The 19,031-nt window shown below is 48.4% G+C and overlaps 1 long non-coding RNA gene across 1 annotated transcript; it reads right to left on the minus strand.

Annotated features, from left to right (window-relative positions):
• Positions 1 to 574: 574 nt before the first annotated feature.
• LOC124470400 lies at positions 575 to 18,924 on the minus strand. The gene is made up of 3 exons (XR_006956406.1): positions 18,650 to 18,924; positions 16,789 to 16,892; positions 575 to 703 (listed from the first exon to the last, which is right to left on the minus strand). It is a non-coding gene; the product is annotated as an uncharacterized LOC124470400 (long non-coding RNA).
• Positions 18,925 to 19,031: the final 107 nt, after the last annotated feature.

Here is a 19,031-nt window from a genome sequence, read left to right on the forward strand (position 1 = left end):
CCAATCAAACCCACACACCTTTCCCCTTCTCCTCCTCCTCCTCTTCCTCACAACTCCTCAACGGATAAGATTCTGCATAATTGCAAAGGCACACACAAGCACACACACACACACACACAAGCACACACACAGTACCAGCAGTGAGCTCTAGCACAGCTCCCCTCTGTTTGCTGTCTCGGGTTTGTATGTGCCTGTGTACAGCTGAGCCTCATAGCCTCCAACGTCACCTCTGGCTCATCTGACCACGGCTGCTTCATCTAGCCGGAGCATCGTTGGCAGGCTTGCTGCCTCTGTGGTCAGTGAGAATGGTCAGCTACGTTCACTAATGGACAAGGGACCTGTTCTATGAGCAAGAGGAGATATACACATCCGGACAAACACAGACACTACACACACACACAGCTACAGTATGCCTACGTGTACTGTGACACAAATACACATACACACACATACCCGTACGGTATGCACGATGTACACGACCCGCCCACACACAGTCACACACGCACTGGACATACCATGTACGCACGCTGTACACGTACAGACCCCCGCACAGTGAAACATGCTCTTACCTGCTGTTTGACTGAGGCCAGGATGGAGGAGGTGGTCTCAGTCTCAGATCCATCCCCGTTCGAGGCAGCCATCACCGGGGGCAACACGGCCCCCTGTTCCTGTTCTGCTGGCTGGTCTGGTACTGGCATCACTCCTACGCACACACACACGCGAGCTAATTAAAATACCGCTTGCTGAGGTCTTTACTTACCCATTGACCTCAACTCTAACTTCTTCCCCTGTAGTGTTCTGTGGTTCACCCACACACACAGGCTTGCACGCACGCACGCAGGCACACACACGCACACTCACACACTTGTCTGTGGCCAATCCAGGTCAGAGAATTGAAAAACGAACTCCCATGTTGTTCACCTACGTAAGGTTTTAGAACACCCCCTTTCTGATCCTGAATGGTGTGTGTGTGCGTGCGTAAGTGTGTGTGGTAGAGCACTCCACGCCTCTTAGAGTCGCAAGCAAGGGAGCAGGTCCGAGGAGGAGGGAAGGTTTTGCTCTTAATCAAATTGAATATGCGCATCCTGTCGAGTGTTTGTCCTGGATGAAAACTACCGACTAATGAGAAGATAATGAGGAAACACTGTCAACTGTCTGACACGATCGGGAAAGGCTCCGTATGGTGAGACGGAGAGAGAGAAGGAGTTGGGGGAGAGGGAGGGAACCAGTGGGACAGAGAGAGGGGGGAGAGAGGGAGAGAGGGAGAGGCGGGGAGGTTAGTGTTCAATGATACATCGAGTTAACAGACATCAATTAGCAAATAACCATGCCATAGACACTCACGCACCCACACACACACACCTCACTGCTGTCAGTCTCCGTGAGGTGCGAGAGTACACAAACAAAAGATCTCTCGCACGCTCATTAAAATGTGACGCGCTACTTATCGCCCTGAGGTAATTAGCTGATCGGGAGACAGAGAAGGAACTCGCTCATGGGTCCTCGCGGTTCTAATCAAAGACGGAATATTCTTTATCATCGTTTCTGTGGGAAATGCCTTTGACACCGTAAAGTGTGACCGAGTCTGGTGTGCTGCGTGCGACGACGTGTGGGACAGCGAAGTCGAAACCACACCGAGCTGTGAAGTGGAGTGGATTATTCATCCTGTGGCTAACACAGAGAGGCGAGGAGGGATGACTAGGCGTATCAACAGGTTTCGTCAACCCCAGCTCTCTTTGTCTGGCACGTCATTAGAACCCTTGGCAAATGTTCCCATGCATACACTGCTCTATGTGGGTGCATGCACACACGCGCACACACGCGCACACACACTCATACAGGCACAGGGGCACAGATACACACACAGACGCGCGCGCCTTGGAATGTGTCCCTTCACGTGCACGCACACGCACGGACGCACGGACGCACGGAAACACAGACACGCACGCTCGGAAACGTGAACACACCAAGGCACGCACACTGACACACGCGCACACACAAAGACACACACTCTCTCACACATACATAATGCAAGCGTTTTTTCACCCCTGTAAAGAGAATTCATGCATGAGGGCACAGTTTGATGGGAGGAAGATCTGAGAGTGAACATGGCTGATCTGACCCAAGGGGTCGAAGGCTGCCTGATGCCTCTTAATCAGACGGAGCCACAGATCCAGAGTCAGTCCTTCCCTCAGGGGAGGGATGCTACACAATAACTAACAACTGACAACTGATCGGTTCATACCAGTGATCACTATGTCCTGATCCGTCATGGCCCAGCTACTGACATTTGTTAATGACTCATTGGAACATGTTGGGTTTCATCTCACAGTGGACTCAGGGTTCTTTTTGAGGTAACTAAATGAACACTCATAATGTCCATTCACCGAATCGGCTGTTTAAACGGGACCGGCCGATTGGCAGTTCTGATGTGAACCGATCTAAAGCAGGTCCAAACACCAGCTCTGGGGCAGTCTGGGACCCTCAGTTAGTGAGCCTGCCAGAGAGAGCATGATAGTATATAAGAACCAGTCGCCAGTCGGAGAGAGGAGTAGAAGTATTGTGAGCAGACGCAGGAGACACGGAGGGTTCTCATCCCTTCCTCTGGTAGTCTGGCAGCTCCTGCCTCGTGTGGGTATGACTCATCGCGGTTTGGCTTGAGACAGCCCCAACAAACAAACAAACAAAGCATATTACACCTCCCGTTATTGGCTTGACGCCGCCATGCTCGTTGAACGAGACAGCCTGAGAACTTCAATGGGAGGCAGGCGGCACCTCAGCGACCAGCTAATCCTTCTCACAGCTACGCCCACCTGAGAGGATACCTGGGCTTAGCAGCCAATCACCTCTCACCTGAACGTCACAGAGACCAGACCTTCAACTCAGCTTACTGACTGGTGGTCCCCACTGGTTTGACCACTGAGTGGGTGTACTCGTGTGGGGCCCCTGTAGTCTTGGGGCCGGTGTAACCCTCAGGGACTGTGGAGCATGAGGGGCTGAGGAGGAAAAACAGACATTGTCATCGAGAAATGGCAACACTCGGGCAGGGCTATTGTCGTTTAACACCGCTAAGCTTCTATTAAACCATCATGTTGTGTCCCCATGGCTTCAGTGCAATAGGAACTTGGCTTAAGGGGCTTTTGTTGCTCCGGGGAACCATTTGATTGCGGCGGACTCTGGTCATATTTGAGTTGTCGGATGCTTCCTGTTCGGGGCTGGGTGAGTGAAGACCTGACATTTTCATTTCTACCGCGCAGATAAGACACGAAAAGCCTTGACAAAAGCCCGCCGTCCTGACAGCGCTGAGAGAACGCCCCGTCATTCTGCAGAATGACTCTGCGAGACGCCGGCATCAACAACACAAAAGCTTCCATCAAGAAAACGCTTCTTGAGTCAGAAAGTTCTACTCCAGTAATCTCCATCTTCAGACGTTGGCAGCAGGGGGACCGTTTAAACCGTCTGCATAAAGGTCTTTTTCATGCACTCAAACAAATACTGGAGTTCAATTTAGAAAAGAAAACGATGTGTCTGTCCGGTGAAGGTCAGGGATAAACTTCTATCATGCTGTCCAACTATCCATCGACAGTGTTTGCTATCTATCTATCCATATATTCCTCTGTCTATCAATCTAGTTTTTTCCCTTCAGCCATCTAGAGTGCATTAGTACAGTAGCGTGCAGTAAGAATATTACAGTAGTTGTCTATTCAGCTGTATCTATGTTTGATGTGTGTGGTAAAAGATAGTCCTGGCAACCCCAACTGAGGACAGGTGACGCTGTGTTTCTGGAGAGACTGGTCTGAGAGAAGATGGGGGTAGCTGCGCTTCATGGTGCTGTGTCCGTTTCATAAAGAGGGTCTCCAGGGTTCCAGAGATTGAGCAACCCTTCAGTCTGTCATCCAGGAAACACAGACAAGTGTTGTTCTTGGTCTGCCAGTGGTCCACACACACACCAGCCCCACGTACACACGCCACACACACACACACAATAGGCTTTCTCTCCTTTCAGTAAGTCGTTCACTTTGAAGGCTGAAAGCTAGGCAGATGTGTGTGTTTTGTCCTGATCCCTGCATGGTTATTGACCTGTGCCTGCCACAAATACAGACACGCACAGGGAAGATATCTAAACACACACCTCAGATGCATTGATGCGCTCCCTCTCCAAACCCCGACCATTCTCCCGTATAACTCCACCTGGTCGGTTCTGCTCTCCTCTCCTTCTCTCTCCTCTCCTTCTCTCTCCTCTCCTTCTATTACCTCTCCTCTCCCCTCTCCTTCTCCCTCCTCTCCTATGACACGTCCTATCTCTCTATCCTCGCCTTCTTCCCTCCTCTCCTTCCCTAACCCCATCCGCTCCTGCCTCCACGACTCGAAGAGAAGAAACAAACCTAAAGATGATCGATGGCTTTACATGAATTTCAGTCCCGACTGATGGACTGATTGGATATGGAATGAAAACCCACAAAGGAGCGACGTGAGAATCGCCGCATGGGTGTGGCTTCCTCCGGCACTGTGGAGAGTTCCTCCGTGCACCGAAGCAACCCTTGCTTCTCTCCTCCTCTCATGAATGCTATGGTTGAACTATTTACAGGCCAACATGGTTTGAAAAAGCTGTATTCAGCCTTGGGGAGGCTTAGTGCAGGGTTGGGCCAGTCCTTGAGCATGTTGATGCGAGACGGAGATCCGTGCTCCAGGAGGGGTCGGAGGAGAACCAGGAAGAAGTGCCCGTGAGGGTTCGTTCTCTACTGGGCTCCCCTGCTGAGTTATTCAGAGTCTTCAGACTAGAGCACTGTGGGAAGGTTCCTCTACGGCCTCTATCTATGGAGGACGGACACTCAGACCGAGGCCATGTCCAGCCTGACACACACACACTCTTTCTTCTCTATAACCTCTTCAGGAGGAGCACGTTTCAGCAAGAGCATCTGTCAGAGCAGGACGTTATTTCATAGAGTCGTATTTCATGGTTCATATTTCATATAAAATTGGAGTTTGTTTGTTTTCTCCGGAGATTTACTGCCTGTTTCCCCCGCGTCACTCCAGAAGCAGGGTGAGCAGGGACACATGGTCGACTCCAGCCTCAGATAAACAGTCTGTATTTCTGACACAGCTCATGTGACCCCGGAGGGCCTATTAAACCAGACACCGTCTCCAAGACTGATGTTTATACAGTGATCTGTTGATCCTGGGGGATTCGTAAATCTTTCACTCTTCATTCTGATGACGTGAGCCAGCTTTATTAAAAAAAGAAGATTTTTCGATTGGACTCCTGTGTGCTAAGCATGCAAATAACACAAAACACGCTATATTGATATTTACTCTGTATTATGTGATACAGATTGGATTTCAGCGCAGTGTCTGCCCTTCAAGACTGTGAAATGGTTTGTTAATAATTGGATTCATGCAATTACGTTTGATTAATTCAATTCATTTAAACCGATTTGATGCTTAAATGCTTGAAAACCTTTAGCATGGTTCATGCTAAAGAAAGCTTTTTGGAAATCTGATATACTGAAATTAAATGAAACAGTATGTGTGTGTATGTGTGTGTGATTGACTGTGTGTGTGTGTGCGCGCATGCATGCGTGTGTGTGTGCGCGCGCGCGCGTGTGTGTGTGTTCACCAGCGATTTCCTAGTTCTGTGTAATACAGAGGTTTGGAACACAATCACCACTAAGCATATGGCTAATAATACTGTAATGTCATGAAAATGAGATAAAGCTTGGAAAATGAATAAATAATCATTGTAATTGCCAAAACCAATCAGTCTGCCGTTGAACTGGTGAGAAGTGTTTTCGCTTTTTAAAATTAGACTCAAAAGTCCTGCACATATGAATGTCTCCAGTGATTGATGTCTCCAATTAACTCCTCCGTAGTGTCTAATATTAAACTCTGAATAATGCATATAATTCAGTTAGCAGCCAGACACACTGAAGGCACAATCTTTGGAAGAAGGACTACACACACACACAGTACAGTACAGTACACAGATTGTAGCATCAAAGCCAAACACCCAGAGCTAGCAAAAACTCTACCAACTCAACAAACACCTTGCCACCGCAACCACAGACAGATGGTATTTAAGAGGACTGGCTTCATTCCAGCATCAAGCTTCCTTTGACCATTTGAAAATGATATTGTTATGTCATTGAGATAATGGGTGGCAACTGAACGTTGACATTTCCCATTGACTTTTCATTACAAACAAATGTGAACACACAAATACACCAAAACACACGCAACGTAGTCAGGGACCATGGAGATGGATGACCTAGATTAAGTGTTTGGGTTTCAAGACGTGCTGAAGAAATGTGCGTACCAAGTCAGATATTCACAAATGAAATTCTACAGTTAAGGAGAGACGAGAGGGAGAGGTAGAGGGGGAGGATGAGAGAGGGAGAGGGGGAGGGAGGATACGAGAGGGAGAGGGAGAAGGGGAGAGAGGGAAAGTTAGATAGGGAGGGATTGTGCGCCTCGTCTCCCCTTCTCCAAAAGCATCTCCTTGATTCCGTGCTGTGCCACAGGTCGTGACATGTTGCCGTGACGCGTGCTCACCTTGACAAGCTGACAAACCGACCAAACGCTTGGCACCTCTACAGAAAGCCAACGTCACCACATAAACAGAACCCGTCACATGCCAGCACGCCTCGCTCTCCACTTCTACCATCACGCCACAACACCAAACAGAATGTCTCAAACTGATGAGCCGGCTTGGCACAGGAAGAGCGGGAGACTAGCGCCTGGCCTCTCTCTCAACCACTCCTGACACTCTCTCTCTCTCTCTCTCTCTCTCCCTCTCTCTCTCTCTCTCTCTCTCCGCTCCGACATCCTTCACACCTGTCAGAACAATGTGCATCTGATAATCTGCTCGTGCCTCCGACTGTTTGAGAAATTCCTCCCAGGTCGTCTGGCACATTGGAGCTGCTTCAGATCAGCCCTGATTGGGGCCGCAGTTACCCTGGCTGCCAATCACAAGTCTGCACAACAAGGACTGTAGACAGACCACAGCCAACTGAGCCCACACCGGAACCACAACCAGAACCAGTCTGTACTGCAGGTCAAGAGCGGTGCATATTGATTGGTCTGTCCCTGTTAACTGGGAGGGCAAGAAGTGGAAAAGGACAGGAAGTGGGGAGGAGAGGCAGTGGAGAGGAAATGGAGAGGACAGAAAAATGCCAGCAACGGAGACTGGAGCTGATTGGCAATATGAGCTAAACAGAAAGGGAGCTCTCCTTGGTGCTGAAACCCTCCTGTACTGCACTCTGTCTGTCTCAAACCCATACACACATAAGGGATAAAAAAAAAAATCTAATTTCTTTCTTTAAACAACCCTTTATACATCATACACCTGCAACAAAGTCCATTCACTCATTTTCAATGGATTTCAGCTGTGCCTGGCTGGTAAAAGTGTAACCAATAGAACAGTTCAATCCCATCCTGTTAGACAGACAGCCCTGCGAGACTGCCCTCAAAAGTGGGCGTCTGGCATCGGCTACGATCACCACAAAGCCAGACGAGGCCGACAGTAGACACGATCGATCGTCTGATCCGGCTTGGCCCCGTTCCCCGAGGCCCCGCCCCCTGCTCGGATGACTGGTCCGCCCGCCGGCAGACGCTCATCCGTGACTGGGCCCGTTTTGGCCGGGGTGCGGCTGGTGACCCAGATCACGCCGTGGCCCTCCGCCCGCGCCGCTCGCCGCGGTTGCTCTGTCGGCGTGATGACACTCTAACGAGCAGATTGTTTGCGAACATGTCGATGGGAGGGGAAGGGAGGGGATGGGGGGGTGGCGCATATGCAAGATGAAACACACTCCTGATGGCTAAGTCATGGGAGAGCGCGTGAGAACGACAGAGAGAGGAGGAGGGAGGGAGGGAGAGAGAGAGAGGCAGATGCGGGAGAGACTGAGAGTAGGACGGAGAGAAATGGCGAGAGACATGCGGAGAAGGACAGCGAGACAGGAAAGGGAACGAGAGAGAGAGAGAACAACTAAGTAGGGTGATAACCTTGACTATCAGTATCAAACACCGGCATTTTAAAAACGGGGGGGACATTTTGGGTGGATATTACAACATTTACCTATCTGTTATCAACAAGGGAGCAGACTCAGGCAGCTCTGTGATCAGGTTTCAGAGAACTTCTCACTGTTCAGGGGCCAGGGGAAGCCCAGCTGTGAACCGAATGTCCGATTCGTTCACAGGGTCTTACACCCAAGTACCTACCAATGGCAAGAAGGCAACACACGTTTCAGCTTCCTGTTCCTCTTCCCTTGGCTTCACTCGTTCGTTTGAATGTCTCTGTGTCCATGTTTCTCTCTCATCCCCTGTCTTTCTCTCTGTCTCCACCCTGTATCTCTCTATTTCTCCCCTGCCGGTCTCTCTCTGTCTCTCCTCTGTCTGTCTCTCTGTCTCACCCCTGTCTGTCTCTCTCTGTCTCACCCCTGTCTGTCTCTCTCTGTCTCTCCCCTGTCTCCATGTCTCTCTCTGTCTCTCCCGTCTCCATGTCTCTCTCTTTCCTCCCCTGTCTCCTTACACCTTATGAGTCTGTGATGTCATACCCTTTCTCTCGCTCCCTCTCTTTTTTATTCTCTCTGTCCAAACTGGGGCAGTCAAGTATAGCCAAGGAGAGGACTTATCACATGATGAACAGAGTGACAGAAAACAGAACAGAGAGAGGGTGAAAGAGACACGGAAATAGATAGAGGGAGAGAGAGAGAGAGAGAGAGAGAGAGAGAGAGAGAGAGAGAGAGAGAGAGAGAGAGAGAGATATGAATAGAAGTCAGATGACAGCAAACTAGACTTCCTGGACAGTTTTGTGTAGGTTGAATTTACCTCTGTGCTGGCCTGTACACCCCATTTACTGCCATGATGCGTCAGTGCCCAACACAGAAGTCCACAGCTGCTCTTAATCTTTATACAGAAAGATACTGTTGTATTGAACAGCATTAGCAGCTATGCAAAGGCTACTTACAAAACAGCGTTAGCGGCTAGATAAAGACTACTAACAGAACAGCGCTAGCGGCTAGGTAATGAGAACTGACGCCAAGTAGCAATGGTAGCTACATAGCTACATTTGAATCTAGCTGGTTAAAGGGCAACTGTGAAGCTTATATCCATGGGGCCACCCAAGAGACAATCTTCCATTCAGTTTTGTATTCAAAAACTGCCACAGACCTAAGGTGAACTTGTATATTGCCTTTGCACGTTGATAAAGTCACCATACCAGAAAACTGTTGGTCTTGGATCCCTTATAAGCTTTGTCCTCCCTTGTCTTATCACAATAATATATATTCAATATACTGGAAATAACAGCAGTCACCTGGATGAGCTGCATGTGTGTGTGTGTGTGTGTGCGTGTGTGTGTGTATGTTTAAGATAAGACAGCCCTGTCTGGCTCACGATTTACATATGACAGACTGACTGTTTGTTGACACACACACAGAGACACACTCCCACATACATGGAGGATGCACACACACATTAGTAAACAGCATTGCACTGACATATACCAACCGACACACACACACAGGGGTGCATGGTTGTGGTTAGCTTCCCAGTGTGGGCATCAGTGAGGAAGCAACATCTCCCTGCTCTGTTTGATCCTCCTGAGATCTTATACATCTGTTGAAGGGAATCCCAACGGGACTGGTTTGTCTCTGTGATGTCACTCCCTCTTTCCCTCTTCGCGTCGCCCTCGCTCCCTCTCTCTGTTTCCTCGCTCTAGCTCTGTCTCAGCCTCTTCCCCCACCTCTCTCTCTCCGTCCGTCTCCTCCCCATACCTTGCTCTCTCCTCTCTCTGCCTCTATCTCTCTCTCCTTTTCCCCCACCACCCTCTCTATCTCTCTCCGTCCGTCTTCTCCCCATACCTCGCTCTCTCCTCTCTCTGCCGCCATCTCTCTCTCCCTTTCCCCCAACACCCTCTCAATCTCCCTCCCCCACCTCATGCCTCCTTTTGATTATGTTATTGCTTACATGCAGAAAGCACCTCAAATATATTCTCATGTTTTTTTGAAAGACACAGGCCTGTGGTGGAGATCTGATGCCAGTAAGGTTGGATCCCGGTGAATCCTGATAAGAACAGAAAGTCTAGTTAGGTTATCTTTACTTGTAAAGCCAGGCCTGGCTACGTCTTAGCTTGGTGTGTGTGTGTGTGTGTGTGTGTGAGTTTGTGTGTCTGCTGATGTCCCATCCTGTTCCTTATCGGCGTCAGAACACACTCGTCCGGACAAAAACAGCGTGGCTTGTAAGACAAGACACATCCTGGCTGTGTTTTCCTTCCAGAGCATGGTGTTATAGTGATGGTCCAATGAGCACACTTCCCATGAAGCAGTGGGGCATCCTGTACTTTCTCTGGAGCACAAGGGTCGGTGAGCGTTGGAGCGTGCGAGCGAACGAGGTTCATGACAGTGGACATATGATCCGAGTCACACGCCACCCTGGTCTGACGTGTAGCATCTGTGTGGAACAGTATCACAGCTCCACTCACCGACTCAAATGACAATAATCACCCCTCAAATTTGATTCACAGACGCAATCGATACTCGCAGGGCATGCAGGGCGAGGACTCTGGGAAACATCATCAGGTAATGATCACGTCCCTGTTTACAGTCAGTCTGCAAAGCAAAAGTGTCGGATTGAACAGCATTTTCTATGGTGCCTACGAGGATTCTGGGAAGACACGGAGGTCTATTTTGTGATCTCTCCAGCCCGCCATCCCTCTTTCCTCTGTGGAGTGATAACACTTGCACTCTGTACGATAGACATAAGGGTAGTTAACCTCCTGCCCTGCTTCTGCTCCCTGGTGTGTGTGTGTGTGTGTGTGTGTGTGTGTGTGTGTGAGTGTGAGAGAAAGAAAGAGGCAAAGCTTGGGGGTTTCGAGGAAAAGAAATGATTGAATTCAACAACTTCAAGCAGATAACTCCTGATTAGAATACCAAACAATGAGTGACGGAGCTGAGGAGATGGACAGGCGAGTGTCCACCTTTCATCGATTCACAGCCCGGCGCGTGAGAGGGAGTGTGTTGGTAGGAGTGAGAGGGAGTGTGTTAGTTAGCGTGCGTGCCAGTTCCATGCACCGTCCACCTAACCTGTACAGCGACCTACATCTGGAATGATCTCACTCCAAAAGATTAGACAAAGCTAAACGGATGATCAAAATGTTGTTTTTCTCAGCTATTCTCTTTTGTGGGGGAAAATTATGGTTTGCCTCGTGTATGCACAACACACTCGTACACAGTTTCACACACCAACACGCACACACAGTAAGAGAGAGAAAGAAAGAGAGAAGATAATTTTCTTGACTCTTGTTCGGCACTAACTCGGTATTTTGTATCCGTGTATCTAAATGACTGTAACAACCTCACAGCGGGTAAAAGGCATTCGTTGGACCAATACTGGATCTCGGCACGTTGTATTTGATATTCTGTCGTACCCCTGTCTGGCAAGAGACTGCACCCACTAAAGTCTTTGATGTTACATTAATGAAATGACGCAGTTTTTGCTGCACTGCTAGTTGAGATGTTATTGTTGCATTGTTTTTGAGATATTATTATTATTCACTGTGCCTGGTAAATACAGACCGTTCCCTGAATCTGACTGCAGATTACAGATGAAGTCTAGTTAGAACTGTACACTTCTGATCCTTGATTTTCAACTGTACTTTCAAAATGCATTACCTGTGTGTCCCTTTGGATAAAAAAATACCCTTTGACAGGGTACCAACTAGAAACTCATTAATATCTGTGTTATATTTGACTTGTTAGGCCAAAGTGTCGAAAGTTCTTTCCAATCCTATGGCCGTCACAACTTCCCAACTCACATACCATAATATTACCCCCGACCCCATATGGAGCGCAGTCATAGCAACCCTAGCATCTGAGCAAATGGTTGCCATGGTTTCCAGAAGATTGGCCACCACTGGTGCCCTGGGCGTCCATTTCTAGCCCACTGACCCTCCATTTAAAGCTGTGTGTGTGAGAGTGCATGTGTGTCCTTGCATGAGTGTAAGTGTATGTGTGTGTGTGTGAGCGTGTACGTGCGTGTGTGCGTTTGAGTGTATGTCCGTGTGTGTCACGCCGCCCCACTGTGGTAATACCTCCAGCCCCCTCTAACTCCTTAGCCAACACAAGGCCCCCTCCACTGGGCTTGATGCTGAGGGCGGCAGGGCTCCTCTGGAGAAGCTGGTGTGGAGCTCCATCCCTTTGGGGCTTCCTGCTGTGTGACTGAATGGACTGTAATGGGTGAAGAATAACGATTCCCTGAATAACCTCACTAGGCCTGCGCTGGAGCTCAATGTACAGTGCTGAAGGCTACAGAATAAGTGTGTGTGTGTGTGTGGGTGTGTGTGGCAACCCCATCAGTGTTACAATGCAAAGCTTCTGTACCTCAGACTTCCAGAAACCTTTCTAGACTAGGCCCTCCTCTTCCTCTTCTTTGGCTAACCCTTCCTCTCCATCCTTTACGTCTTCCCGGAATGTTCTTGCGTATATATAAAACGTCCCGCTTGCTGGGCCTCCTTGTCGTGGGCCGACAGCTCAAGGCAGCGGTGGAGACTGGAGCAGGAACTAAGCTGTGTGCTGCGCTCTCTCGGTGCATCTCAGTATGATGCAACGTTACGAAACGCGCTGCAGGATTAGATGGTGCTTGTCTTCTGTCGTCAGTGTTCGCGGCGCTCAGGCTAGCTGGGGCTAGCAGCCGTCTCGGACAGGTAGAGTCTGCAACAGGCAGGCTACGCTGTCACTGGCACGGATGAGGAGGGGGATGTTTATTCACACTGAGGATGTGTGCGTTCTCTGTTTGAGAACTCTGTATCCAACTGTGACTTTCCTCTTCTTTTCTCATCTCTGGCCTGGGGGTCTGGTATTGTCAGGGACGGATCTGGGCAGAACTGTCAGCTGTCTGGACGCCAAAGAACCGCTCGGTCCAATTGGCTTCAAAAGAGGACTGCATACAAGATGTCTGTCTGCAGAATATGACATTACCTGCCTGTAGGCCACTCCTGACCCATATCCAAACTCAATTTGGGCTTGACTGTGAGTCTGGTGCAAGAGACCACATGGAGTGACGGTATTCACTGCAGCAGAGAAACAAACGTGCACAGCAAACATACGTCCAGGACACTAACCCTGGAAGTGGATATATAAAATCCCTTGTTTTCGTGTAACTTAATACCCTAATATAAGCTTTCAGCAGTTGCCCATCTTAAAAACAATTTTTTAATTAAAAAATAAATTATCCAGGTAAGTGGTGGGTGTGGGATGGATGTTTTATGAATTTTCATTCTGGGTTTTTCAGAAATGCTTGAAGGGACACAATTATTAAACACAACCTCTCCCTGTGAAACCTCAGAATAATCCCAAAGGGCTCTTGTTCGTCTAGAATTTCTTGAACAGTTTGTATGACATATGTTTGTGAAACATAAGAGCATGTAGTTAAACAAGTTACAATTTAACAACATGAACCTCAAAAGTGCAATAGTGTACCTGTAGGAAAGCAAGCAACAATAATATAATTCAAAGCGAGTACAAGAAGTTAAATCAGTTACAACTAACCAACAAGAGAAACAAGTCCCTCAATAAGAGTCATTGTTTTCCTGGAGGAAACTAACATCAGGTCCATCAAATCATTCTTAAGTACCGTTAGTACTCCCGGAACAAGTGCGATTTTGCAACAACAACAAAAAATTGGTTGTGATGTTTAGTGACCCTTTTAGTCTATTCAAACATCAACAATAAACTCCAGATGGAGGGCTATGGGCTATCGGCCAGTTACGGTCTTTTCTACGATGTGTTCTATACTGGAGACTGAAAACCGCTTCAATTCTGGTGGGTGTTGAATTTTTCAGCTAGCTGTCATGTCCACTGTGTATATGGACTGGAGGAGTTGAAGGAGTCCTCTTCCTATGAAGGCCTGGCTATCAGGCATCCACAGTGGTCGTCATGACTAATTCAGCTAACCTCACAAACAAAAAGAAATGGGGAAGGGCAAACTCAACGTACCGAACCACACACCGCGCCACGCATGAATCCCCCAAGATGTTTCTGCCCTACCCGAGATTCAAAATGGTTTATTATCTTACATTGCAATTGAACCGTTATACAAAGTTAATTCAGTCAAGACGGTGATGTATTGATTTAATCATGTACTGCAATGGAGACGGTTTGACTTTAGAATGCTTCTATTCTAGGAATGTAAATCCCTGGTGGACAAGAAATTCAATCCAACTTCATGTTGAGCCTTTTTAATGACCAATGTCACAAGACTTCACCGCACCGAGGACCAACCTAAACCCTCAGGCTCTTAAGTCTCACACGCTCGCAGTGAGACTCGCGCATTTCAGCCATTTCTCCAGCTCTCACGCAACACCTCGTGTTTCTCGCGCGATTCAACCATTTCTCACGCTGAGAAATAACTGGAGGGATAACTTGTCCCGTTGTATACAATCAGAGGACGAGATGCAGGCAGGAAGTTTTACCCAAACGTTGAGAGGTATGGGAATCTCACGCCAAACCTTCGATCAAACTTGAGAGCCCTCTCTCGGAGACGACAAGAAAAAACTCCCTAAGAAATGGATGAGACCTCATTTCTTCCCACAGAGATGGTTGGTGGCACAACACAAATAAACCATAAGTGGAGACAATTTTCCAATCCATAAAGATAATAACATTCACAAATAACTAGTCAGTGAAGTCACACACATCGCAGGCATGGCAGAGTTAACAACATCCTGTATACACGATACAGAAAGACTACACGGGGGAAGCTGGTGGTGGTGGAGGGTGGCAACGATTGTCTGGGTCTGAGATTGCACTCAGTATTTATGCCCCTTGAAGCAAAAAGGGCTAGACCTTCAATCAGCACACCAGCGCCTGATTTGGTGAGTATGACATCAGCTGATGATGTGACGCACAGCTTCAGTCCCCTCTTGACTCTTTCTCCCTTTCGAACGCCCCCCACTCTCCTTTCTCCCCCTAGCCTCTCTTTCCTCATCTCTCTTTCTCCCACCTTCGTCTCTCTTTTCTCCAGCTTCCCCAGACAAACCACCCACACATAAACCTTGATGACGGTGGTGTGTATTCTTTCCTCTGCCATTGTTTCCCACTTGACCAGTGGAACAGAGTTGATACCATGTTGACATATCTTCCAAGCAAATACACAAAGCTCAACTATACTAGACCACTATAAAACCCTCTGTTAGAGAGGGGAACTCATAACAGCCTGTTTATGTTCCAGGGTAGGAACAATTTTCCGCCAAGACGCTCTCTCAATTCCAAGGACCAATGCTCTCTAAGCAAACAGAACATTACTTATAATACAAAAATAAAATGTATTCAGTACAAATATCTACAGTGAATGCAAGGTTGCTTTTGAGCCAATACTTGTTGACATTGAAGTATGCTACAGAAAACATTACAATCAATCTAATCTGTAGTTTATTCGAACACGATGCACATGTAACAGACATTGCCACGCCCCCATTGGTGGTACACTTGGCCGACTTTCGCCCGCACCTGGGATTGAACCCACCACCTCCAACCTGCCAAGCGCAACCACTACCAGCTGTGCCAACCAAAAGCTAACACACTATTAGCGCAGGTGGCCAGTATCCAAGGAGTGAATTTACCCAATCTACACTGGTGACACACACACGGTCATGTGCTTCACATCCCTTAACCTAATTGGACAAAATACAATTTCCAACAGCTATGATTGGTTGATTTTATACTCCTTGTCCCGCCTCCCAGGGCACACTCATAGTCGGAAGTCGGGGATGGGTTTGTCTGAGATGAATTTGTACTGGTGCTGAAGACATTATCAGCACAGTGGTTCTAAGACATATGACTACTGCTATGATATGGCTGCAACTTCATTGCTTACCACACACACATTCACACACAAACACGCACTCACCCACACACACACATACACACCACCTCCCCCACACCATATGAGAGGATGACCCTAAAATATATTATTCTTGCCTTGGGAAATCAGGAGGACCTGCACTGTACAACTAGGGCTTGTCTTTGATGCCCAATTAGCCTTGGGAGACCTGGCTAGCCTTGACAATTATCAATCTGTGGTGGATGAGATAGTGACAGGCACAAACAGTGGCGTGTGTCCACAAACAGTGGCGTGTGGCTATCTTTGGCTTCTCATGTGTACAGGTATCACCTCTGTTTGTTTTTGTTTTTGAAACGCATCGTTTGAATAATTGATGGTAATCACACTGGTCATCAACATCATAAGATGTTGTGATTTATTTTCTCTCGTTCTCCTTCTTTCCCTCTCCTCCACTCCCTCCCTCTCTCCCTCTCTCGCTGTCTCTCTGTCTCTACGGCTACTCCTCCCACTACCCTCGTTCCTTGCTCACCCACATCCCCTCCATCTTTCTCTCTTTCTGTCACATTTCTGTTTGTTTTTTTCTCTTCCTGCAACCACGTCTCACCTCCTCCTCTTTTGGGCTGTCTCTCTTCTCCGACCCCCGTCTCCCCATGGCCCTCCATCTCCCCACCCTCCCTTCCTCCCTCTCCCCACCCTCCCTCCCTCCTTCTCCCTCTGCCAACAGAGGGGAGGGTTATCTGGAGACACAGGGAGCCCCATCTGCAGAGTGCTCATTAGACAGAGGAGAGGAATAAGGAGCAGAAAGAGAAAGAGAGAACCACAACCCCCCCAGAAACCCACAGGCAGACAGGCTGGCCGCGTCCCAAACCTGCCGCGGCGCAGCCTCTCCCTCTCCCTATCCCCTTTCTTCTGTCCCCCCCCCCCCCCCCCAAGGATTTAGCGTTTACAACTTACTTCCTTGTCTCCTTTAGTCCATGTAACACACACAGCACAGCTCTGGAGCTGGGCAAAGACAGCAGTTTCCTTTGCCGTTCCCCTCCTCTTTGTCTCCTAACGAGCTTGGAGGAAAAACAGAAGGAGGATGTCCAATTAGGATGCAGCCCAACTCTCCTTCCAGGCCTACCCTCTTGATGGGCTGGTCTTAATACAGATAGGTGGAAGCAGAGAATGATGGCCCAATCCTCGTGTAGCTGGTTTGCTGATGGGTGGGTTTTTAAAGGCTGAGGCAAGGTCATGTTCACTTCAGCTCTCATTACAGACCTCGGCAGCGTCACCTTGACTACGAGCAGCATAGACACATCCACAGGGTGAGGCAACGGGACAATTGTGATATGACGTCATTTCCCCCTAAATCTTGACTGTTGAACTCCTGCATACATGCAATATTTTGTGGCTGTAAATCGGGTGTTTTAAATGCAGACCAAGTCTCGCTACGTTGCCTGGCTCACCCTTATCACAATAGTTAATGGACTTCTTTATCTAGAAATGAGTTACAATATTGCTCAAGTTTGGCAATCCACATGAAATTAAAATAAAACATTCAATGATTAACTTTTGCGTGGAAGCTTTTGCCAATAAAAAAGAAGATCCAAATCCAGTCAACGTTCTGGAACAGAGTCAGCGTTCTCTCATGTGAACGTCGTCTGCCAGCAATCGATGCACAGGCGGCGAGCCCACTCCAGTAGCCTACTGCTGCTCCAGCGTGCAATGGATACTCACCTAACTTGCCTAATCTTCATGGTTCATGGTGAAAAGAAAGACTTGCTTGGCGAGACCTTCTTTGAAACACAACCCTAACGAAGAACAATCACTGCGTAAATGGCTTAATGGTTTTACACCGTTCATGCTTGCTTTACAAAACGCACACATCACATGCTTCATGGAACGTTGTGGCTGGCAGAAGTGGAACTGGCAGACACCAACACACTAGTTTGACATTAACCATATGAGATGGCCTATGAGACAGCAGGTCCCTGTCAAGACCCTGTAAACCAAATTCGCATATTAATGGACGGTTTTGGGAGATCGTGTGGGAATGAAACGTTGGTTAGCCAACTGTAAATGCTTCAAACGCACATATACAAAAAAATATGCGTCCCACTTTACGCTGTGGTAGGCTATATTCTAAAGAAACCCTCTTTGTTTAATTGGAGATGCCCCCAAACACTATTGCGACAGTAGAATACAAACCCAGGCACAGGAATTCCCATTCTCTCAAGCTTGAATCACAATGGCTTTCGCTTTTCCACCGCGTCTCTGACAAGTGGGGTAGCCGTTAATTTTCCGGTGGCATCTTAATCGTTTTAGCGTAGGCCACTGCTTTGTTTACTTTTCATCTTCATTCATCACTCTCAGTCGAGACGGTGATAAATTTGGGTCAGTCAGTGGAGTGAACTCGTGCCAAATCCTCACGCGGAGAGCAGCCTCCGCCTTGGGCACGACTGCGCAGGCATTTTACGGATTACAATAGGTTGGCAGTTTAAAGGCGTGCGGCTATAAACAGTGCCATGCTGAAATGTTTTTCTACTTCGTCTCCTCCTAATCAACCAATGGGCAAAAACACTGTACTTAAAACGTTGAACATCCAACAGATATAGCCGGCTACATCTCATCTCAGACTATGCTCATCTAAAGAGTTGCCGGGCACCTTGCAAGCCCTCCGTCTCGCCCCGTCGCACCCCCTCTCCCTTGGCCAACGGAACGGTATCAAATGTCTCACACTCATTTTCCACGCAGGGCAAATCTTAGATGTGTCAGAGGCTAATGGAGAAGGGCAAGGGGGGGGGGGGGGGTAATACGGTGTGACTGCACTTACCAAAATAAAATCCTGGGGAATTTCAACGGCAGACTCTCCTCGTCCCGTTTGCGTTCACCAATCCGCAAGGTGCCCTGACCTGAGTCGTGGACTCCCTGTGTCCTGACGGGCTCGAGGGGGTGGACTAACCATCCGCTGGATGTCGGTCATGCAAAGCTGAAGCATCCGCGGGAGAGCGCGAGGAGGCGGTGGAGGAGGTTGCAAAGCGATGGTAGGCTACAGTACCAAGCAAGACAGTGGAGCAAAGCACTGCAGCGCACGGCAATCGGAGGTAGTAGCGCTGAAGAGGCAGGCGGCTCCCCCAGGTCTGTGTGCGTGCTTGATTCCGCGCACACGCATAAACGCACTCACGCACAAACTATCTCTCTCTCTTTCTCTCTCT

This window comes from Hypomesus transpacificus, chromosome 8 (assembly GCF_021917145.1).
Source record: "Hypomesus transpacificus isolate Combined female chromosome 8, fHypTra1, whole genome shotgun sequence".
Classification (NCBI taxonomy): Eukaryota; Metazoa; Chordata; class Actinopteri; order Osmeriformes; family Osmeridae; genus Hypomesus; species Hypomesus transpacificus.